The sequence below is a fragment of the Lichenostomus cassidix genome, chromosome 2, assembly GCF_008360975.1.
Source record: "Lichenostomus cassidix isolate B80296 chromosome 2, HeHo_3.0, whole genome shotgun sequence".
Taxonomy (NCBI): domain Eukaryota; kingdom Metazoa; phylum Chordata; class Aves; order Passeriformes; family Meliphagidae; genus Lichenostomus; species Lichenostomus cassidix.
The window spans coordinates 141,933,859-141,958,458 of record NC_139482.1 but is presented as its reverse complement, the minus strand read 5'-3'; the positions used below and the strand labels follow the sequence as shown (position 1 = coordinate 141,958,458).

Below are 24,600 nucleotides of genomic sequence, written 5' to 3'. Positions count from 1 at the left end.
GAGTTCAACCTTAACGCTTGGCAGCTTCTAATGGGCATCAAAATCCCTGGGTATCTTCAAATAAAATATTAATGTCATGAGCAGTATTTCATGGGTTTACAGGCTTTGTCACACCCCAGGGAAGCCTTAAATAGATTTAGCCCAGATTTTCATGCCAGGCCATCCCTGATGGTATCTCATATCTTCACAACCCTGAGCTGTCTTTCTGCTGCCACAGTGGAGACAACATTTATACCTTCTCAGCATCCAGATTCTCTAAGCAGAACAAGATATAGGTAGTTATCACTATGAACATTAGCACTCCTAGTATTATTACAAACAGGTGACATGCATTAGCGAGAACAACCATAAGCTCTCCCAGTCTTAGTGGATCTGGACAAGTGACTGAAGGTTATTGGACCCCTCCATACATTTCCTTACCATAGTGCTGTAATCCATGAGGTGATGTTAATTAACAGAGGGAGGTACAGAATTTAAATCCTATTTATTGTAATTGGTCTCACAAAGTTGCCCAAGAAAAACACTCATTAAAAGTTATTAAAAATATCCCGCAAAATAAAGTATTTGCTAAAAGTCTCTCAGGTCATCGAGATCTATCAGGAAGGCAGGGATAGTGAGTACCAACAGAGGGGTACAGGCTGAACCCCCAGGGAACAGAATGTTGTGCCTTATGCTAATGGCAACATCTTGAGCTCTGAACAGGCTACAACCTGTCTCAAAAGTAGTTACACTCAAACTAGCACCTAATAACCTGTAGATTGTACTTAATACACTTACCCTAAAAATTAAAATTACAAAATCACTGCAAACTTCCCTTTTCTTTCTCCAGATGAAGAATGGCCATTGACTGTGCTATGAAAGATGAAAAGCCAGTACTCACCTGTCACAGTAAAATAGAAGCTAAGGAAGGTCTTATTTCCAGACCTTATTTCCAGACATTTGCACCTGAAACATACAGCTGCTTGGTGAGAAGTTTTCAAGAGCTTTTTTTCTGTCTGGTTGTGCTGGTTGCAGCCACCAAACCTCCCCCTTAAAGAGCAACCTACATAAGTCATCCCTGCCATTTCCAACCATGTCAAGCACAGGAGCTCAGACGTTTCCATGAGGCTCTGCAGGTCCTGACATTAGAGCTCTGCTATTCTACACTGTGAACAATAGTATGAAATAGAGTGGCTGACCCAACACATTTGCAGATGAAAGAGTCAAGCAGAAGAGTAGAAGCTGGGGGGAGTAAATTGGCTTGAGCCACCAAATCCTCCCCATGGCCAGTCACTGGGAACCCAATCATCTTTTCAAAATGCTGGTAGCAAACAGAACTGGTGAGTCTTCATGCTAACAACCCAAAATAAGGAAAACTTTTCAAGACAAATTAGTTCTCTGAATCTGTTTACCTTCACCACATTTGTTTACTCCTCTTGTGTATTCAGGAAAGCTGGGCCTCCTTCCATCTTTATCCACAAACAGAGACCTGAAGTTCAGCTTTTCAGTTTTGCATCGTTACCACGAAAACAGAGATGTGCTGGTGGGAAGAACCCTCTGGGGTCTCCAGTCCAACATCCCAGCTCATAAACAGGCTGATTATTTTCCTCTGTAACACCAAGCGTATGTAAATTTTTGTTCGTATTTTTACCTAATCTAACAGCAGCCTTTTTAACAGTTAAGAAACATATAAAGCTTCGCTTACCCCCAAAAGCTAACTAAGAAGAACCAGAACAAGATGTGAGATACTTGTAAATCCAAAGATCCAGCAATTCACACTGCAAACACGATCTTCTAAAACCCCTCAGTATCATCCCAGTTGCCTGTGCCACTGCATAAAGCTCTTGGCCTTTGCTCTCCCCAGGAGAACTTCAGGGAAAATGTATTTCAGATTTTCCTACTCTTATGAAGGAGGACCAAAACTAAACACCCCATTATTATTATTTAAATAGAGCTGGAAACATTGCTAAATATTTCCAAAAGGATGTATGGTAGCTTTTTATGGTAGCTCTGCATGTTAAATTACAGGCCACTGCACTTATAGCTGTGAGTGCCTATTTACAGCCCCAGCTGAAGCTTAAAGGGGTTTTGGTACATCACATCTACAGACTGCTACAGCATGACTACATGATTGTACAATAAACATTATGTTTACAACACAGCTTATAAAATAGTAATGATGGTTCCACTGATGAGGATAATAACAATAACACCACCAAACATCAATATTAGCAAGGAGGGATCCATGCTTTATCCAGTCAGGGAGATGTAAAGGGTTCAAGCACAGTCTGGACTTTGGTGATTGCTCCACATCCCACAGGCTCAGCCAGGAGCCCAGGACTGCTGTTTCCACCATGTAAACCAGCACACACACACACACACACACAACACCACATGAACACCAGTGCTGCACCACCGGCAGGGACAGCGATACCTGATCCAACTAAGCTGCAAGGACAGCACCTCACTGAAAGATGAACAGGAAAAGACACTTTTCATAAATCTACAGAGGCAGTAACAGCCTCCAGCCTCCTGCACCACGTGTTCCCTGCACAGCTAGAACAGCCCTTCCCCTTGTGCATACAGGGCTCACTCCCTACCTGGGCAGGGAACTGTGCAAGGCAATGCAATGTCTTTTACTTTGGCTGGGATTTTGCTCAGCCAACATTTTCAAGGTGAGATGGTTGCAGTATGATCAAATCTAGGCCTTAAAATACAAAGTGCTAATCAAGAGTCTCAGGTTGCTGCTTTTTTAAAAAATTAGTATTCCTAAATGGGATTTTTCTTCTCTGCTTTAAGGTGCTGGGAATAGCTCCCCAACACGAGCTGAGGACCTCACAGGACATCATCCCTGCGGCACAGCTAAAAAGATCTAAAGTTTTAGTTCTCCTGACAGGGAGGAAAAAAGTGAGGCAAGCAACCTAAATCCAGCTGTTGGGAATTCAGGAAAGGTACAAAATTGCCCAAGACAAAAGGCATGCAGCACAGAAGCAGGCAGCAGACAACCTGTCCCATGCCTGCTTGGGAATAACTTTGAACCTGTAGGATTTGCTACCTTACAAAGGCAGCATCCACACCAGTGGTGTTACTAGCCTGACATACCCCTTAACCAGCTGCATTCCAGCAGTAAAGCTAAAGCACAGATGAGGCAGCCAACCAGCAGGTTCGCATGGAAGCCAGGCAGCACACAACAGCCCTCCAGAGAAAGCCAGGGAGAAGCAGACTGGACTGTCCAGCTGGATGATGATGGGTGGTTACGAGTTCTGGACCTGAGTTTTCCACCTTAAAATCCATCCACTGGACCACTTCAAAATCTGGGGGCTCCCAGCACAACCCACATTGTGCTGAGGATCTCTACAAGCTGCTTTAAAAACTACATGATGGGATGTGGTTCTTGACACTCAGCTCTGCTCTGCACCTGCCACTAAGGAAACAGCCTACAGCTCTGGGTACTCCTCTTGCAGTAGAGATCTCCTCTCCCCAGAACAGGAGAGCCTTTTAGGGCTTTCTTTCGGCTTCTGTGCTACTCATTCTTACCTCTAGAAGAGGAGCTGGGTCCTGTGCCTAGGTAAGCCCCCAGATGATAGATGACAACCCCAACGATGTAAATGTCTCCCTTCAAAAGCTCTCAAAATCCTGCAGCTTTTGGCCAGGTACATGAGCTTGCACTGGGTATTCCTGACTAAGACAAGCAAAAGAGGTGGCAAAAGGCTGATTTCCAAATATCTCACGGCAAACACATTCTCTCCATGCAAATCCACAGTCCTTCCAGGGCTTTGGGCTGCTCTTCCTTGTCTGAATGCTCCACACATGCCAGCTCAGCTCAGCCCACTCCCCAGCAGCACAGGTGGGCTCCCAATGGCCACACAACCAAACTTCATAGTGAGAGGCATGGTCAAACCTCCCCTCTCTTGTCCAGGAACTTTGTAATGAGCTGATTTGCAGGAACCTAGCCAATAATTTTTATACAAAGCTTCTTCTACTGCTTCTTCCGATTCAGGTTTTAAGGCGGAAATGACTGAGAGAGAGAATCTGCCCCTTCTCTTGGCAATTTGTTTCAGCAGCTAATCACTCTTGCCTTTAATTTCTAATTCACCATAATTTCTGATTTGAATTATTTACCAGGCACTGGTTCTAGCTCTGCCTGTCACTGCTGCATTCAAAAGCCCCTTCCTGCATGATGCACTATACCAGCAGTAATTCATAGATCATTTTTCCTTTGAGGTGATGGGAGATTTAATTGTAGTATCTGCTGACAAGCATAAGATACCAATAGCAGTGAAGATGTGACAGCACAAGGCATCAGAAGGGGTGGTTCAAACCTGCCAGGAAAACCTGGGTGATACTCAAGCAGTATACTCCCAGTACTCGGGGTATCCTACCCCGATTTGTAGGATAGAGCTCCACATTGATATTCACATCCACACCTTGAATTCACAAAATGAATTTTACAATCTGGGCATGCATTAAAAGACATTTAATCATACACATCTGGATGGTTTGGATCATACACATCCAGACCACTCCAAATGCCTGGCCAGTCCCAGTGTTTGAGTCACTGGAGGCTGCTGTGTTCAGCTGAAGGGAGCTGATGCTCCAGGTAACCATCTCAGTGTTTTTTACCTGTCACCCTTTGGAGTGACAGGGAAAAAACACCACCAGCAAGCCCCATTCCAAACAATCTCTGCCACTTGCCAGAGAGAGAGAGAACTGAGAACACCGCTTTATTGCGACACTGGCAGCTCAGAAAAATGCTGTCCTCCACTGAACCATACCCACAAGGCGAGCAAATGGCAAGCACTGCACCCCCAGGTATAAGAAAGCCATATGCAGGCACACAGCAGCACTGCTTGCCAGGGCACTGAGCACTTTGCTACGTAAGAAGATGGACAATCTCAGGAACAGATGCAGCTGTGACAAGGGAAAGCATGCCCTGTACACAGTAATAATGAGTCCAAGAGACAGATTATGTTTTTATTCTCTCCTTACTCTTCATAAATTTCACCAGGAACTATGCAGGTGTTCAGTATTAAAGCTACCAGCCAGCAGGGAGACAGAAAACAACGTGCTGTACTTCAAAATAAGATCAGTATCACCTTGCTGCAAAAAGGCAAAAGCTTCCTGACCAGGTATGCATTTTCCTCTCTGATAGCTCAGTCTGCAGCTCTGCACCCTTCCTGGCTCACAAAGCAGGACAACACACCAGCCAGGCCCCTGGCCAGCAGCGAGGGGTCAGGGTGGCATGCCCACCATCCCAGCATCTCCAGCAGTCATGCACTGAGAGCAGCACAGAGGCTGCACTGAGGCTCTGAGGGACTCTTGTGCACTGCTGAACTGCTTGGCACACAGCTGCAGTGCACTGCACCACGAGTTCCTGACACCAGACGTTGCTAAATTCATCTGCTGGGAGCAAAAGACAAAGCCCCAGCAACCCTGCAAGCAGCAGGAACACCTCCCATGTCAGAAAACTCAGCATATTCCCATGGTTTGCCTGCACTATTGTCTGCAGAGACCAATGGGGAAAAAATATTACTATTTTTCAAGCTGTCACACTTTAAGTACGACCTTATAATTCCGAGTAGAGCTGCATCCGCTAATTACTGAAAAAACCTGTAGAAAGAGGCTTGTAGAAAAAGACATATTGTAATAATGCACTAAACACGTTTAGCTGAAAGGTGCTAAACAAACACAAGATGCACCCATACCCTGAAAGTACACAGATACACTTCTCCCTAGCCTTGCTCCACATCAGCCTTCCCTGACAGCAATTCCTCATAAAAAACCTCAATGAAATATATACAGCCAGGAAGCATAAGCTGCCTTTGTAAAACAGTATGATTAAAAACAGGAAGATACAGTTCAAATGTTGCAAAGAATTAGGCATAAGTTCTAACTTTAGAAGATGAAAGTTCTTAATGAAGGAAAAAACTGGGCTTTGGTGGTGCAGGACACAGAGAGGAGAGCACACCACAACACAGCCACAAAGGCACGCTGCCGTCAGGACACACAGCTCACCATCACCTCCGAAATCCACCAGCTCCAGCCAAAGTTATATTCCAAGCGTGCACTTTCACCTAGGAAGCCAATATTCCAATCTACAAACTAACTTGAACACAGGATTCCTCTCAGCAACAGATGGGCCCTTCGAGGGCGGCAGGCCTGAGCCCTTCCTGATTTTCGCTGCTGCAGCCGCTCTGACGTGGGCTGGACATCAGCGTGCACATCTAACGATGCTAAATCCTCCCGGCCGAGCAGAGACAGCGAGCTGGCACTGCCCTTGCTGTCCCTGTGCAGGCAGAGCCTCCCAGGCACGTGAGACACACTTGTACATTTCACTCCAAACAGGTAGAGAGGTGTTCCCACTGGCTGACAAACTGCACCTGTATCACTAATTACCTTAATATAACTTAAAATACACTGAGGCACCGACAGACCAGTCAGAATTGTAACAATCCTAAGACAGCTGTAAGTTACACTCCTGACTTAATGCTATGAGAGACAGAAGAGAGAGGGGGAATGAATAAAGTTAGAGGTGCATTCCTAAAATGATGTATAGTGAATATAAAATGACTTGAACCTTCCTGGACTGCAAGCTGGCATTTATCAGAGATATGCAACTCCTAGCATAAAAGAGCATCTTACTGCCCCAAATGTTTGGAAAACATACGTATTGGTTAAATAATTTTTAAAATCACAATCAAAAGGAAACTGGATGTTTATGATACGACTAAATATCAGACTGTATGCTTATTTATTGGCGACATCCACACTTCAGAGCTACACTTTTTTCATATCCTCTCAATTTGTCACAATGTATACAAGTAGGCTTAAAATAATCCACACTAGTGGACTGCAGTTGGTCCAAACTGGCATTAGTGACATTGCACTTCTACTCTTGTAAAGAAATAAACATTCCCATCTCATACAGCTGTAACCATATTGTATTCTTTGTATTTAGCAATGGCTAACATATTCTAATACACCCTCAGAAAAGCTCTTCTGTTCCAAAACAATGACTTAAATAAAGCAAATTTTTTAACATTTTGGTAAAGAGGAACTAGTGTAGGGCTCACAACTCACTGTGTCTGACCAGATCCGTGGCCAGGACAACATGTCTAAACTTGTCAACAAGAATGGGATTGAAAAGATCTCACTGAAGGCCGGCAGCATCTCTCAGATTCAGTTCTCGGTTCTGCTGGGATTTCTCCGCATGATATTTTAAGATGCAGCAACCAACAGTTTAATAGACTGAGATCCAAGTCCTAAAGCACCCTCTCAATGGGTGAGACACTTCAGTATTATTTAGGCATAAAAATAAAATGAGGCCTATTAAAGTACTCAAAAACCCTAACCAACTTTTTGAGGAAAAGACGGCCTAAAAAATCCTTTGTAAAAACGGTGCGTGGAACATCCAAAGAATCTTCCCATTCTATTCCTCAGGCCCCCCTGATGCCCAGCTCAGGAGCAGGCTGACCACACTGAGGGTGGCCGAGCGCTGCGGGTTAGAGCTCAGCTGACCCCGAACGCTCAGGCAGCAGCAGCAGCAGGGCAGGCAGCAGGGAGGGCAGGGAGGAGGGCAGGCAGCAGGGAGGGCAGCAGGGAGGGCAGCAGGGCAGGCAGCAGGCCGGCTCCGCGCCCCGGCCTATGCGCAGCGCGCATTTTCCGCGCAGTTGCGGTGGGCTCGTCCAGCCCCGCACCGCGGGGACACCCCGTCACCTCCGTGCCCCGGGGGTCTCCTCACACCGCGGGACGCGAGGGTGGGCACCCAAACCGTCCTCCGCGGCTCCCCGCCCGGGTCTGGCAGCCTGGGCTGGGGGAGCCGCGGGGGATGGGCGCAGCGCTCCGGGTCACCGCGACCCCATCGCGGCGTGCTTGCCGTCGGACGCTGCCCCGGCCCCGTCTCCTCCCCATCCGCACGGGTCTCGGCGTGCAGTCGCTATTTTTAGGCCACGGGCGACCCAGCGCTTTAACAAAGATAAATAAATAAAGGCACGAAAGGCACCCTCCCCTCCCCCCACCCGCGCTACCCCCGCGCCCGGGCTCCGCGACCCGCACCGCGACCCGCACGCCCCGCCGGGGACTCGGATAACAGCGCGGGGGATCGGGGAAAGTAAAGGCGAAACCGTAAATAAACAAATCCCCCCTGTCCCGCACCCCGACGCCCTCGCCGCGGCCCCGGTACTCACCGCGGCCCGCTGCGGGCAGGGGTCGGGCAGGCCGGGGCCGGGGCTGGGCCCGGAGCGGAGCGGAGCCGAGCCGAGCGGAGCCGAGCCGAGCCGAGCCGAGCCGAGCCGAGCGGGCCCCGCTGCCCATGTGCTCGCCCGAGCACGCGCTCGGCTCAATGGAACGCTGTGCTGGCGAGCGGCTCTGTGACGTCACCGCCCCCCGCCGCCCGCGGCCGCAGCCCGGGGCAGCGAGAGCAGCGAGAGCAGCGAGCAGCCCGCCCCGCGCTGCTGCCCCGCATCCCACCGCATCCCCCTGCATCCCACCGCATCCCTTTGCATTCCCCCTACATCGTCCCGCATCCCTCTGCATCCCCCCACATCGCTCTGCATCCCACCGCATCCTCCCGCATCCCTCTGCATCCCACTGCCCCGCATCCCTCTGCATCCCATCGCCCCGCATCCCACCGCATCCTTCTGCATCCCACCGCCCCGCATCCTACGGCATCCCACCGCATCCTCTGCATCCCCCCGCATCCCACCGCATCCCTCTGCATCCCACCACCCTGCACCCTACCGAATCCCATCACCAGCCCCGCGCTCCTGCCCGCATCCCCCCGCATCTCCCAGCATCCCACCGCATTCCTCCGCATCCCACAGCTCGCCGCCGCTCCTGCCCCGCATCCCTCCGCATGCCCCCTGCATCCCACCCCCCCGCATCCCCCCCGCATCCCACCGCAAGCCCCGCATCCCACTGCTCGCACCGCTCTCCTGCCGCGCACTGTCCGCACCGCTCCGCATCCCACCGCCAGCACCGCTCCGCATTGCACCGTCGGCATCACACAGAACGGCGCAGCCTGCACCGAACCGCACCGCACCGCCAGTATGGCCATGCACGCCTCGGCGTAACTTGAAATTTAAATAATTAAGCAGAAGAGCAGAGTTTTGCCGGCGGCAGGTGCGGGGGAAGCCGGCGGGGAGGCGCGCAGAGTGCGCAGGAAGGTTACGGGACCCCGTCCGGCTCCCTCGGACAGGAAGGTGCCGCGGAAAATCGGAATCAGCTTCAACATCAGCGGATGGGCAGCACGGGAGCCTTCACTGCTCATCCTCCACAGTAGTTCAGCCCAACAGAAGCCTTCGGCCCCGTTTCTCCTGGACATTGCAACTTTACTTATTATAGAATTCCTGAATTTTTTTTTTTTATGCCATTCTCCCAAGTGCTGACATATCATGGCTGCCTCCAAATTATCATGGGAGAGAGGGATACAAGCGTCCCACACACAAATATAGAAAGTAGCTTTGCAGCCCTCCAAGAACTTGAAGAAAGAGCATTGAGAATACAGAACAGGCTGCAGACTGTTGAAACAAGAAAACAGCAAATCTCCAGTACATGAACAGAACAAGCTTTATTTCCATTTTTTTGTTACTTTTTATTTTTTTAACAAACTAAGAAAAAAAATTAAATATATCCCCTTGATTCCATGCTGGACCTAAAATGAAGTAGAAGCCTCAATGCCATGTGAGACTTTTCTCCATACTGCTACTGCTTTGTCCAGGAGGGAACGTAGCATCCTGCTATGCCAGCACCTTTGCAACGAGCTGGGAGCTGCAGTGTCATTTCTGCAGTGTGTACAACCTGAGAGGATGCTGGCATCTGTGTGGGTTGTGGTGCCCAGCCTGGGAGCTGCCACTGCCACACCAGGCTAATCAGCCTCTGCACAGAGCCTGTCTCTACCCAGCACAGTGACATCTTCATGTGGATAACACATGCTGCTCCATTTAATTAGTAAATATGTTCCCAACTCTCCTACAATGCCTTGACTATTTCAAGAAAGAGCTGATCTGCAAAAACTACCCAGTCATTACAGGACAAGCAAATGCTTGTGCAAAAGGCACAAAATTATGATATAAATCCATTCTGCAACTCTGTGGTTCTGCAATTTAACAAGTACAACACTAGACTGAAAAACAAGGTTTTACATGCTCATGGCAAGAGAGGTGGGAGCCCTCCTGAGCAGCTAGATTGAAGGTTTTTGTGCTGTCCCTTTCAGCAAACTGCTGCAGCAGAAGAGAGGTAGAGGAGATCACTTTGGGCCATACTCCTACAACTGGCTGGAGACCAAGTCCTAAATAAATGACTTCCCGCGGTCAGTGAACTCAGCAGAAAGATCAAAATCTAAGGTTACTCATGAGACCAAAGGTTCATTTTATCAGCTGAAAAGGGCCAAGTGCTGGAGCACCCTGACACATTTTATTCTGGAGCACACTGACACAGTTTTTTCTGGAGCAGTCTGATACACTTTTTTCTCCAAGCCCATTCCCACTCTGGAGTTTGGGAGAAGCAGTGACATAAAATTATAACTCTACTTTCACATGGGCATTGCCCTTAAATGGGGTCCTGATGCCTCCTTCACAGCTCCTGGCTGCCAGAGCAAAAGAGAAATATGTATCAAATAGCTCTGAAAATTGAGTTTTCATTCCTTTCTCCCTAGGACTCCCTTCCTTCCTTGGCAAAACACATAGAGAATCTGCTGTTAAAACATCAGCTCAAATTAATAGAGGTTTTCCTGACACCACGCACTTGCCCAGCACCAGCAGCATGGCTGTGAACACAGCTCTGTATGCTATGACGAGAGAGAGGTATTTTCATGTTCAATTCCCAGCATGGCAAAGCCAGGAAAATATCCAGAAGAGGAGTGAAAATGTTTTCCTGTTTACACACAGAGAAGTCAGACCATGAGGTTCTCCAGATGTGGCTCCCAGAGGAACCTCTGCAACTTGTGGCACAAGAACATGCTGATCTCCTCCACTGCAAGGTAGTCCTGGGGTTTGGAAGTCAGACCCCACACCCCATAGAAATGCACAGTCCACCCATTATACCTTTGCAGGGAGGCTGGCAAAGAGGTGAGAGCTGACTACTAAGCATATCCCCAGGTGATGGCACAGCTGGAGCCTCAGCAACCATGGAGACACCAGCTGTTTCCATCACAACCAGGGCATCCCCTTGCAGGAAACCCAAAAAGACCCTCTTTCAACCAGCATGTAGAATGTGTCTTGTGTTCTTATCATTCAGCCCTGCAGACTATCTAGTGTTTGTACTCTAAAATAATCTCATATTATGATCTAAATAGTCTCATATCAATAAAGCACTCAAGCGTAATCACCCTTACAACAGCTTAGCAACTTACACAAGGCAATTGCATTGCTCTAAGTTCACCTCTGCAAATTAAACAGAGCAAAGTCAAGGCCAACTGACGCAGCACACTCTTTCGAGGCCAAAAGAAGATCTGAGGCAAAGAGCAAGGGTCAGGCTGCAACGAGGCTGTGGCAGCTGAAGCATTTTACCCTCCAGCACTCTGCTTTTGCTTCCCTGCCTGTGACCCCACAAGCTTTGCCAGCAGCAGGGATCACATGAGTGCTTCTTAATCCGTGCCAGTGGAGCCAAGGAGAGCTGTGATGTATTCTTTGAGGTTACCAGAGCACAGAGGTGACAGCTGGAAAGTGAAGTATCATGAGCCAGGGCAGGTAGGTGCAGCAGAGGCTGGAGCAAACCACCACACATTCCCCCCAAACATGGGTCATGGAGACACACGGCAGAAAAATCAGCTGACTGTGTAATCATAGCAGTAATTATACCTTCCTTTGTCCAGGGATTAAGCTTGTTCCAGGTTAATTCCAGAACTGTCCAAAAAACCCTCAGTCATCTCAGACACTCAAGAGGAAGGGTTAAATCATTGCATCTGCTCCTTTCTTAAAAGAAACCAATGTTTCACATCAGCCTGCCCATAAAGGTATTAAGTTGAACATCAGTGTCTTGTCCTCACATCACCTCCTTGGATATTATCTTGGAGCTCTTCTTCTCTGAAGATTAGAAACCACCTAATTGTCATTCTGAATGTATTTACAGCCAGTTACACCCATTTGTTCTGCACCAGGTGTTATGATTTGACACAACCAGCTCTTGTCCTCACTCTTTTGCATACCTCCTTGCTGTATTTACCAATATCAAGTCCATTCTGTGATAAAACAATGGGAAAATGCAATGGTGCTTATCATAATTAATTTCTTTTCCCAGTTTTTTGATTTAAGTACTCAATTTAAAGAAAATGCATTCCTGTACCCAAACAGTGATCCATCTAGGTGATGGTGACTCACCTGTGATTTTGGTGGGGACAAAGCTCTAAGAGCCCAGAGCAGGAGACAATAACAGCAAAAATAAAGATTGTAAAATTTATGAACCTGCTGGAAAGACTTCCACTGCCTTCTGTGTGCTCTCAGTGTTCAATGTGAGATGAAGAACAGAGTCTGGGTAGCTTAGATGTGACTCCATAGCATAGAAAGAGGATATTCGGGGTTGGTATGAAGCAGAGAAATAACAGATTTGTCACTGATGGCCCAGCTACCATGTGCCTCAGATGCCTCAAGTTTGCAGCCTTTAAAAATAATAATAAAATTTTAAAAAAAATTAAAAATTATGATTTTTCAAAGAGATGCCTTTCTGTGTGTGCAGCAAGACTGAACTAGTAGAGCAGGGATGTACAAAGGCTCCATTAGAGATTATGAAGAGTATTTAGAATTACTAGTCTGAATGTGATTTAAGAAAGAAGAAAGCACTGGAATAAAGTAAAACCAAATGTCTGCATTACTAGAGTTGGAAAGTCGATCCAGAGGTGAGCATGCTTGAGTTTGGGGGAAGGCTATCAAAACTGTGAGCTGGAGGTTTAACATTATTAGTGAAAAAAACAAATGCTGTGAACAAGAGAGAATTCAAGAGAGAGGGAGGCAGCACCATTCAGGTCCCAGCCAGATTTCCCAGGAAGCCCCTGGGAAAGGGACTGACTAAATCCTTGGGGAGAAGTAGTTTGTTTGGTCTGAAGGGTGAAAGATCACAAGAGAAGTTGCATGCCTGGGAGAGGAAGTGAAAGTGGTGCTGTCAGCAGGGATAGAAAACCAGGAACATGAAGACACCCTTGGATGAGAGATAAGGGCTGTAGGTCTGGTCACAGGAGAGCCCTGTGCCCACAGCAGAACTGTGTGTCTCAACAGCAGCAGAGGATGCACAGAGCAGGTAAAATGCCACCACTCTCCAGGAGGGAGCCTGCTGTCTGCTTCCCTGTGTCTGAAGCACTCAGCCCCTGGGAAAACAGCAGGATCTCTGCTTTCTTCACACAAAGATCCTGTTGCTAAATCTCAAAGAGGAAACTGTTTAACTTACTGGTTATTCTTTGGCACCTGTGATTGTGTTAGACATTATAAACAGGTTGGACCAGCCAAGCTGGCAGACACCACTGTGGTATCCCCAGGGTCCTTCCCTTTCTATTTACTTTCCTTTTTTAGCCTTTACACTAATCTCTTCATCTATAACAAATATACAACATTCATGTGAACAATCTTCAAGAGAGTGACACTGGCAGCCCCTGGACTGTCACGACAGGCCTGTTGACACAACCAAGCCACAACCTGAGCTTTGGGCAATGCACAATGCTCCTCCAGCAACAGGAGGGAAGTGGGGGATGGTGTGTGAAACCTGTACTGGACCTGGTGTTCTTCTCCTCTCAGGACCAGTCGCTATTTATGCACTCATGTTTAAAGTTTAACTTTCCCAAAGTGCTTGTTTATGGATGTGCCCCACACTGCCTGAGTGGGCACAGCTATGGGGCAGCCATTGGGGCTGGGTCCTCCGGGGGCTTGGACAGCCTGGTTTGTGGCTGCAGGTATGGGATCTTCCTCAGAGCAGCTGGGACACTGGTGCTCCCATTAGCACAGCTGGTGACAGTGGCACCACTGCACATGTTCCACATAATGACCCAGCACCACCCTAAGAAGTGGGAGATCTGGTCCAACATCCTCCTTTGCATCTCTCTGCTGCCTGCAGAGTGGCTGCACCCTGGGCCTTTGGCCTTTGCTGGCCCCTTTCTTCCCAACTCCCATGTCAGAGATGAAGATATGCAGCAGAGCAGGACACTGTTCTGGGATTTAAAGTCCATTTCACAATCATGATGCTGCTGCTCCTATGCTACAAGGAAATGAATATAGGCAAACTGGTTAACAGCCTCTAGAGGAACTCCACCAGCACTGGAGAAAAGACCTAAGGGAGGCAGAAGTATCTGGTGCGGGCATCTGTCACAAGCTGCTCACCAGTTTAGTCCTGGGGAATGAACCATTTAAGCCCTGACCTCATGATGGACACTTATATATTTGGTATACTTGCTGTATCAAGAAGAGATTTAAGAAACTGCAGAGCAGCCACAGTACTCACAAAGGTAGATAAGCATCAGGCTATGCCCCTACCACATCTCAAATTATGATAATTAATGCTGTGTTGTGCCATGGAAGCAGAAGAAATGGAAGCAGTTTAGAAGTTGTAGTGATCAATGAAGCCTTATAATGCCCTTAAGATGCATATATATGCTATATTCAAGTTCACAGATATGTAAACTGAGGTGCAGATATGTAAAATATCTTGCCTGTGGCCATACAGAGAGCACACATTGACTTCTGACTGGCGTAACTGGGAGGCACTGGAGTTCTGACTCTCAGTCTCTTGTTCTCAGTACTGGGTGACAGAAGGGATTGGTTAAGTGAGTGGGATAACCATGGCTGACATCTCCACAGAATCATGATTCACAACTTTTAATTGCTGTTAAACAAATTCAAAATGAAATTATGCATAGAAAGATGGGAACTACAGAGCCTTAAATAATGGAACCGTGTTCTTCCCCATCAAATCTAATTAGATTTGCCAAAATCAGTGTGCATTGATCTGTGATTCAAACAATATGCTGATAACAAATTTTCATGATAGACATGGTTATAAAGCTACTTGACTAGACTATGAATTAGCCCCTTCAGCTGAAGCTCTCAGCACATTTTCTCAGCATGGTCTTCCACAGACAGCTTTTAATCCCCAAATCAACAGGCGATCCCATTGTTTAAGGTTCGCCATGCTCTCTGCTGAGCATCCAGCAGAGAAGCAAGGCAGGCAGCATATTCATGTTGACTATCAATCTTCATTAAAATCAACACACTGTCTTTAACCACCCATCTAAGCAAAATGTAATATGTGCTGTGAAAAAACCTTTCCACCACTAGGAAGAGCAGCTTATTTTGCTGTTGAGCTGGGCAGCTTCACCTTGGCAATGATGGGCAGGCAAAGCACGGGTTGTATGGAAAGCATCACGTAAATAGAAAACTGCCAGAAAACTGGCACCACACAGGACCTGTGTGCTGACACTTGCCGTCCTGCCAGTGTCTGGTCTCTGCCCTCAGGATTCAGGGACGAATTTTTTTTGTTTGCTCATGTCAGGGAAGCAACACTGATTTGTTTGGATAGTTTGTCTTTCAGCCAAATGATGCCGATTGGTACAAATGAGTGGAAATGAGAAAATGAGGGCGGAGCAGGTAAGTTTTAAATAAGTCAAAGTAAATAGTTGACATTCCAGGAGAGACCAAAGGACAGGTTTTTCCATTTGTGCTCAGTTTTCAGCTGAGCTTTGCAACACTGACATCTGAGAGCTTCTGAAAATGTGCCTTGCCTGAGAGCCAAAGTGCATCAGAGTTTAAAGTTACGCAGAAAAAAATGGCAGAGGGCAGGCAGTGCACTTGTATCTGTTTGTATCCCAGATTTATCCTTTCTCTGCTGTCTTTTCATCTAGTAATTGTTACTGCTTCAGAAGAGGAAAACCACAGCACTTTTTTTGCCCTGATCTTTAAAAGCAGTGAGCAATCCCAGCCGTGGGATCTGCTCAGCATCTCTGAAAAGGACATACTCTGTGTTAAATCTTGTGTAACATCAAGACACACCATGGAAAAAAGCTGTCAGGACCAGGATGTTGATCATTGGCCACTGGCACAGATTGCTCAGGGAGGTTGTGTGGAGTCTCCATCCTTGCAGATATTTAGAAACTACAATCACAGATAAAAGGTCATGGTCCTGGGCTGTCTGCCCCCAATGACCCTGCTTGAGCAGAGGGGTGGGCCAGGATATACACATTTAAAATATAATGAGTTACAGCCATGTAGTATGGGCATAGGTGTGGTAATATAAATTATTTCAACTTAGATTATACCAGAATAAGGATTTTCATCCCAGTGATATGGGCTGAACTGGGGGCCAGTAGGGGTCTTGGTGCAAGTCATGCCAGTCTGCATCCTGACCCCAAGGTTTCTCTCACTCTGAGCTGGCTGCAATGCCTGTCCTCTTTGCTGGGTCCCTGCTTCCCACCAGCTGAGCCATAGTTACACGAGGCCAAGCAGAGGAGGGGACAGTTTGTCCACTGAGTCACAGAAACATGGAACTGTTTGGACCTTTCCATTTAACTGTACAAATGGCATTTTTGTGCCACTAAGCTAAAAAAAAGGCAACAGCTGAGCTCTTTCCATAAACCTAAGCAAACAGTATGGATTATATGTTCTAACCTATGCTGTCTGCTGCAAACTCCAGGTTACTGTGTTTGCCTACCCACACCAGTATTGTCCACCCAAGGAAGTTACCAGAAGAAATCCCCCAGCAGAGATGACACAGGTCCTGAAACTCGTTAAACTCGATTGGGCCGTAAAACTTTATGAAATCCTGTCTGCCCTTCAGTTTTAAATTGGATTTGGTTGAACTGGTTTCAAAACTGGCTGGAGAGCCAAGATGGGCCAGCAGGATCACCTGGAGAGGCAGACAGTAGAAATTCAGCCCTGCATGACTACGTTGATCACAGCAGTGTCCCCTCTACCAGGGAGGGTGGAGTGCTCTGCCTGATAAAAGGCTGAGCTCAGCAGACATTAAAGGAAGGTTGTTAGGAAAGATCAAAAGGTAGGAATAGGAGATAGAGCTGCCCCATTTGCAAAGTTACCAAAGCCTGCCAGTGAGAATGAAGATACAGATGCTGTGATGCTGAATGAATGGGGTAATCTAGATAATGATATCAGAATTAAATTAATTAAAAGAAGATTAAAGAAAGATTGCAAAACTGAGGTTGTAATCGTGTCCCTGGTGGAGTCAATAAGTGTTTCATGGTTTGTGTGGTGCCTCATGAAGAGGCCAAGATGTTGCTCCCAATGCATACCAAGACAAAGGAAGGTATCAGCTGAAAGCTGATTTACACAGAGCCAACTAAATTAGGGAATAAATAAGTTGCAGTGGCCTCATAGACACAAAATTGAAACCATGCATGGCTGGAGCATCCAGCAGGATGAACAAAAGTCATGTCAGTGTCATCACTGATCTGCAAACTACAGGGTACTCATGAGGACTTTAGGGCAGCTGTGGTAGGACACAAATTTCTCATAACATGTGGCAGGACGAAGGTTATCATTCAAGGAATTTCAAACAGGTTTGAACAGGTAAAGTGTGCTCACACCGGGTCAGTACTTGGTGTCATGTGGACGCGCTGTGTCCTGCCAGGGGCCAGCACTCTGGTGGGATTTACTGCTCCTGCAAGCAAGGTCCCCAAGGGCCACCAGCAGGGACACTTGCGGAAGAACCTCATGGAAACATCAGCTGAGCCTAAAGTCTTCTGGAAAGCAGCATTTCCATATACAAATGTGTGACATGCATGGGAATTTGGATACCAATTTCAAGAAAAAGAAGCTTGGAACGGAGTTGGAGTATGGGGGGATGGGGGAACCTCCACGACCAGGTCACAGAGTGCATCTCAGACCTTTGCAGCACCCACCTCCCTGCCCAGACATTTTGCTCCAGCTGCTGAGCAGGTCATTAATATCTGGTGATTATTTTGGCCCCTCAAGCCCGCTTAATGCTTTTGCAGTGTGTGTTCACTGTTTTGGGTGTCACACTCAGGTCTCAGATTTAAGGCAGCATGCTGAAATGAATGGGGAAGGGGTGGATCCATTTTAATCAAGCACCAAAAACTAAATTTTGAATAAAAGTACACATGAGGGTGCATACTTTTGCCCTTGTAGACATGGGAAAATGCTGTATTGCTCCATAAGGGCAAGAGGCTTATTTTTTTTCTTTCATAAATGCAAAAGAAGGAAAGTGTTTTTCAGTAGGAATCCAATTTTACAAGGAGGGAATAATATGTTACAAAGTCAAATCACTTTGATGTCAATTTTATTTTGCAATCACTTCATAAGATATTCATATAGCCTCTTACATTCCCTTAAAGTGTTCAAGTCTAGGCACAATACAGTATTATCTTACTCTTTACCATAATGATGAACGATAATGAGAACACATAATAAGATTTTATGTGTGCCCAAAGAAAAATCTGCTTTAGCCCAGATGAGAGGTATTTTTCAGATCAAATTAATATTATAAAACAGCACAATTTATCAAAATAATACAGCTTTTCTTCTCTGAATCCATTGTGAATCTGAATGTCTGTAGCCAATACATAGGGAAGTATTAAAGGCTGATGGAATTTTTTTGTAAAACCTCAATGAAAAATACTTAGTTGATAAAAGTAAAAAAAAAAACCAAAACAAAACAAAAATACCAAAACAAAATTCCCTTTTCGTCTCCTATCCATCACACTTACACACTATAAACACTCTAATATTTAAAAGGTCTGTTGCAGCTGTTCTACAGTGATGCTGTTTACTGTTGAAAAGCCATCCCAGTCCAGTAGCATCCTTGTTCAAATTCAGAAATTAATGGATCACATTTGATTTCCCTGATTTTTTTATGTTCATGGAACATGGTTTATAGCATAATGCTCACTAGATATTTTGTTGCATCCATTTAATATAGATTCAGTTCATTGCTCCATTCATGATTTCAAAGTGTAGCCTAAAACTAAATTAGTAAAATGTGGAATAGCAAGACAATCCTGATAGAAACTGGGGGTGGAAAACTCATGTTTGCTGTGTGATTCAGCATCCTCACCATGTTTTCTACATTTTTACTTGGTTTTAGATACTTAAACATCAGCTTCTTTGAAGCACTCTTGTTGGAAAGGCTTGTCCTGGTAGCAGCAGTTACAGAGCAGGTTTTCCTTCCTGAGACAAACATTAATAAATCCAAATTACTTAAGGAACAATTGTAGTGCAGTCAAACGAGAATATAAATAGTTGTAGGAAACAGCATTGCCAATTTATCACACTGGATAAACCAAAATGAACTACATGAAATCAGACTGAATAAACTTGGGGTCTGTGCAGTGCTGGGCTAGGAGCCTACCTGATACTGCAGACACCACTTTTATTCAGGGGAGGGAGAGCAGGGATGTTTCCGTGCTGTAGGGAAGAACACAAACCTTTAACTCCCATTTGCTGTATCTACAGAGTTGCAGAGCTGATCCCTCTTCCCCTAATTCATCCCCAGCACAGCACGGCCTCGGTCCCAAGCCAAAAAAGGCTTTGTCAGACACTCAGCCGGGCACTAGATCACAGCAACTACCTGCACCGAGAGGCTTTGTTTGGTTCTGCTGTCGTCACGGAGCAGATTAATGGGAGAAAAAGGAGTGGAAAGAAGCTCTCGTTCTGGCAGCTGCACCCCTGTGAGCAGCCCCTTGTACACGTGTGGCGCCTGGAAGAAAAATGTGCTGGGAAACGGGAGAGCTGCTGTGCAACTGCAGCCCCAGCGATCCAGGGGGATGTCCCGAGGGATCCAAAGCGACCTGGTTGTGAGAGCGGGGATGTGTATTTGATCTTTAACACTTTAACTTTAGCTTGCACAATTTTTTGGGTGTTTGCCCTTGTAGTAGCTGTGTATAAAGCACAATTCCTGTAATTTTTTTCCCCCCTCTTTCTTCATGGATAAATTAGCATGAAGGAAGCTGATGGAGCTAATTAGTTCCAAGTGGTGTTAATTTCTCTGCTTGGAACTCTTTGTGACCCAGTCAGATTGCTTAATTTTTGCAGCTTATATTTTCAAATCTCTTCATTTATTGCACCTAATCCTTTATTTCTACTTTTTTTCCTCTTTTTGATCCTGTATGGAAAACGTAATTCCATGTAATTGGGACACAGAAGCTTGTGATGGAAATTACACATGGTGGCAAGACAGATTTTGCCTTGAACGGAAATGTATTCAACAGAACAGTAGCCATGGCAAGGTCTGTAGAGACACATGCATGAAGGGAGAATTTAGCAATGAAATGTAATCACCATAACACATAATGTCACGAACTAGCTGCTTTCTCCCAGACTTGTCTAGAAAAAAGAATAGCTCCACAATTCCTGTATCGAGCTGGGAACTGGAAACAGTGCTTGTGGGAACAAGATACTTCAGTCAGCCTGAGCTCCACTCTCAGCCAATGATTTCTCCTTTGTCTCTCATGGTTTCAAGCATGACCATGAAGAAGTGCCTTGTAGCTTGGGCTCCCATGCATTGGTGGCAACTCGAAGCAAGGTTTGCACACTAACTACAAATTTTAAATAATTTTGGCAAGTGGCCAACAAAGCTTTTTCATATCTATTAATATTCAGCGCCAAAGGTCATATTCATCATTATCAGAAGAAAACAGTTTATTTCATTTGTTAGGAAGGTGGAGTCTGGACACACTTACAGACAAGCTGTTTGGGCTCTGCAGAGACATGAAAAAATACCTGTATTATAGTCACAAACCAATTGAGGCTGATATTGCCACAGCCTGGCCAGTGTCTCACCCAAACCTGTTCCCCCTGGAAGCACAGTAACTACAGCTCTTTCATGAAGCACATCTGCCAGAAGGGCTGGAAGGAGGATCTGGAGAACTACACACCCTCTGTCTGACCTCAGTGCCAGAGAAGACTATGGAGCAGATCATCTTGAGTGCCATCAAGTGACATGTGCAGGACAACCAGGGGATCAGGCCCAGCCAGCGAGGATTTATGAAAGGCAGGTCCTGCTTGACCAACCTGATCTCCTTCTATGACAAGGTCAGCCATTTAATGGATGCAGGAAAGGCTGTGATGTCTGCCTAGACATTAGCAAAGCCTTTGACACTGTCTTTCACAGCATTCTCCTGGACAAACTGAGTGTTTATGGCTTGGATATGTGCACTCTTCACTGGGTAAAAATCTGGCTGGATAAGAATGGTAGTGAGCAGAGTTAAATCCAGTTACAAGTGGTGTTCCCCAGGGCCCAGTGCTGGGACCATATTTTCTGCCCAGTGGAATAGGACCTGGGGGTGTTGGTTGGCAGACAGCTGAGTTACCATCCCTGGAGGGATTTAAAAGACATGTGGGAGTGGCACTTGTGGATATGGATTAGGGGTGGACTTGGCAGTGCTGGGTTAGTGGCTGGACTCAATGATCTTAAAGTCTTTTCCAACCAAAACAGTTCTATGGTTCTATGATTCTATGAAGGGAATTACTTACACGCCTGAGGCCACTGCTGTAAGCAAGATGCTCCAAATTCTTGTACTTTCCCTTCGCTCAAGATCTATGGAGAAGACGATTGGCTAAATTAGGAAAAAAATCCCCTTTGACTTTCTAGCTGCTACTCTGAATTTTGGAAAACTTTTTTTTACTGTCTGTCCCCACTGACATTACAGCTATGCCTGAGATGAGTAAATGACACAAAGGTAAGTAAAATCTTCTGAACATCATGTGCTTTGCATTGGAAATGAAATCTGGCTTCTGCAGCTTATCTATCTCATTTCTTGATTTCACTTTTTTTCTAGGCAAGTTTAGGTGTCTTTTGATGAAAACACAAGGGGAAAACAGGGCTTAGTTCTCAGTTAGCAGAGCCTTTTTTCAGAAGCTCCCATAAATGTCTTTTGAAAATGAAGGAGTAGCAAACCTGTAAGTTGGAAGTAAATCCTGAGTCTCTCCCCATGCTGTCTGCTTCTGTTAGGATCACCTATAGTTCCATTTTATTCTTCTGTTAATTCCTTGGCAGATGACTCTAACACAAATCAATAAATTACAAAAAAAATTAGGAGATGGTTCATCTCAGTCGGTGAAACAACCACCTCCACCTTCTGTTTTGAATAAGTTCAGGTTTCAACTGCAGTGGCCTGGCTTATTTCCAGTTTACAGTTTTTCTATTCCACTTACCTGAAATTCTCCTTTTCATGCAATTCTGATGAAATGTTTGTCATCTCTCAACTGCCTGCAAGGGTTGCAAAGTGCCATATGAGCAAGAGTGCTTATGTAGGGACAAGTAAAGTGATTTCTTTATAGGTAGTGATAAATTTTTCAAGAGCATCCTTCACTGGCACAAATCTGTTTCCCTGAAAGAAACATGGAATTTCTACAGACTCCGATGGGAGCTAAATTAAGCAGGCATGGGTTCTTTTATACATCTCAGTTCTCCCCTAGCATATTCTGTATTGAAACATTGAAGCCATTTACATGATAACTTGGCTGGGAAGACAGAACTTAAACACAAGAATAAAAATAAGGCTGGAATCCTTAAAGTTGGTATTTAATGAAATTAAATCAGTGAGAGTATATGATAACGGAAATTTTATTTTCACCACAATGATTTGGTTCTAGTTTCCTTTGATGCCACATTTTGCCTAAAGATCTTCTGGAAGAGAAGTAGCTTGAAGTGTCCTGTGAAAGTAAAGGAGCAGAGAGGTGAAGTTAAAAATGCTCCTTGTATTTCAAGCAGAGTGTCGATACAGCTGTTTGGCAAGCACTGTAAATACTGCATTTCATTTCAAGGCTCAGATGTTTCTTTTATAAGCTTATCTCCTTTATTGCTCCAAAACAGCAGCAAAACCCAACACTTTCCTATCCATATGCAGTGTACTATTAACTGAATCCAACCCAGAAACTCCTGTGAGATGTTTGTGTCTTCCAAATGTCCTAATCTCTTGCAAGGAGCTGGAAAGTGAAAGCCACATTCCTCTTTATTCCAGCAGCAATTTAATGACCAGAAAAGGTTTCTTAACCCTGTACCCACAGGCTGTTTTATTTTTTTTTACTGCATTGTTTATGTACCTTGCAATCCTACAACATGGTAAGAAACATCATAAATTTGAAGTGTCATCCCATAAAATCATACTTTTTTAGAGTGGCAATTTGGGATCACATTCATGATTTGATGTTTTCCAGTAGGAAAGTGGCAAGAGGAACTGATGCTCAATTAAAAGTTGAGAGTAAGAAATTAAATAACTGCAAGTATCTTATTCATCAAAAGACTAAGGACCTTCTGCAGATAGAAGAAAAAACCCAAAACCATTCTCCAAGTGATTTAAGAAGCCGACAAATAAGAAGAGCTTCATTAATCATTGTGGTCTAGCCTCATTTAACGGGAAGAAGCAAGGGGGTTTTGCTAACACATGAACCTGAGACTCAAAGTTGACATGTATTTTTCAGTTTGTGTGGATGGATCTACAACCTCCTGGTTTATTTTGGAGGATGGGGTTGCAGTTATCAATTCTTGAACATCTTGTTTCTGTTCTGAAGCAATATCTAAAATAGGGAACACACCAAAAGGCAAACGAAATTAATGTATTTTTAAAATTAGATACCCTGTCTGATAAAAGGTAGAACTTTTATGTTATTCATAGCTGCAAGTTGTCCTGATTAACAGTTCAGATATAATTAACAGTTTCACTTCAGATAAATTTTAAGCTCACTCATAAGTGAGCATCTGAATCACACACTGGAAAAAAGCAACTGCAGACCATTATAAACCCAGTTACAGGGGGTGATGCAAAAAAAAAAATTAAGATAAAAGCCTTGTCTTGTCCTATTTTTCTAATAGAACGGGTTTTTTTTCCCCAAGAAACCTTGAGTCAAACACCTAAAGCCCTCCATCAAATAGGATTTACACACTTACCTTCTTTTCCACATGCAAGATAGCTGGGATGATTACCCGCAGCTTTGCGGAGCAGAGACCTTTGTCATCTGCCCTGTCTAAAGTGCTACCTGCCCCTACCCCATACATACCCACACCCAATCATTCTGCATTCTTCTGAACTCCAAAGCAATAGAAAACCCCAAACCCTCAGTCCCAGTTCAGCTGCTGGCTGCACTGCTCCTCTAGTGATTAGAAGCCAAGCAAATATGTATTTAACGGGAATTATGAAAATCGAAAAAGTGCAAGGTTCAAGTTTTTGGAAAACACATTCTTCCTCCACATCAAAGGGCTCATTGATTTGTTGCTGAAGTCATGACCAAAGTGGAGCTAAGTGGGTGAAAAGGGGACAAAAGATCTAATCTAATCTTAGGAGCTGTATCAAGCAAGTACCTTACGGCCCAGCCGAAGCTGATCATGAGACAAGTTCTGAATATAAATATTATTTAATATGTCTGGCAAATGTTAGGAATCTGTCTGAGGCTATTCTCCAAGTGAGAAATAGGTCTCCTTTTCCTTTGCTCCCTTTTCTGTGTCCTTGAAATTTGTATCCCTCGCAATCCCAAGTAACTATTCACATTAATAAAGTGTTAAGGTGTTTGACCATGAAGATTGGCTCTGCTGATTTCAGCACTTAAAAAGGGAAACCGCTCTGTTGTTTTAACCACTTCAACACTCACCATCTCAGTTTATTTTCTTATCCCCTTTAACTTCTGTTAAAATCAAACAGGAAGCAATTAAGGTGAGCCTACTACAAAGCAGCCCTTAAAG

At 45.2% G+C, this 24,600-nt stretch overlaps 2 long non-coding RNA genes across 3 annotated transcripts in view; one reads left to right on the top strand and one right to left on the bottom strand.

Annotated features, from left to right (window-relative positions):
- The window catches only part of LOC146442419 (uncharacterized), a 125,116-nt gene extending 116,766 nt beyond the window's left edge, over positions 1–8,350 (bottom strand). The window contains exon 1 of the long non-coding RNA XR_014850257.1: positions 8,166–8,350. This is a non-coding gene — a long non-coding RNA (uncharacterized LOC146442419). The remainder of the gene's footprint in view (positions 1–8,165) is intronic.
- Positions 8,351–8,845: 495 nt separating this feature from the next.
- Positions 8,846–10,732, top strand: LOC146442418 (uncharacterized). 2 transcript variants are annotated; one of them, XR_014850255.1, is made up of 3 exons: positions 8,846–9,179; positions 10,193–10,288; positions 10,634–10,732. It is a non-coding gene; the product is annotated as an uncharacterized LOC146442418 (long non-coding RNA). The 2 variants fall into 2 exon arrangements; XR_014850256.1 differs by having other exon boundaries at positions 8,846–9,660.
- Positions 10,733–24,600: the final 13,868 nt, after the last annotated feature.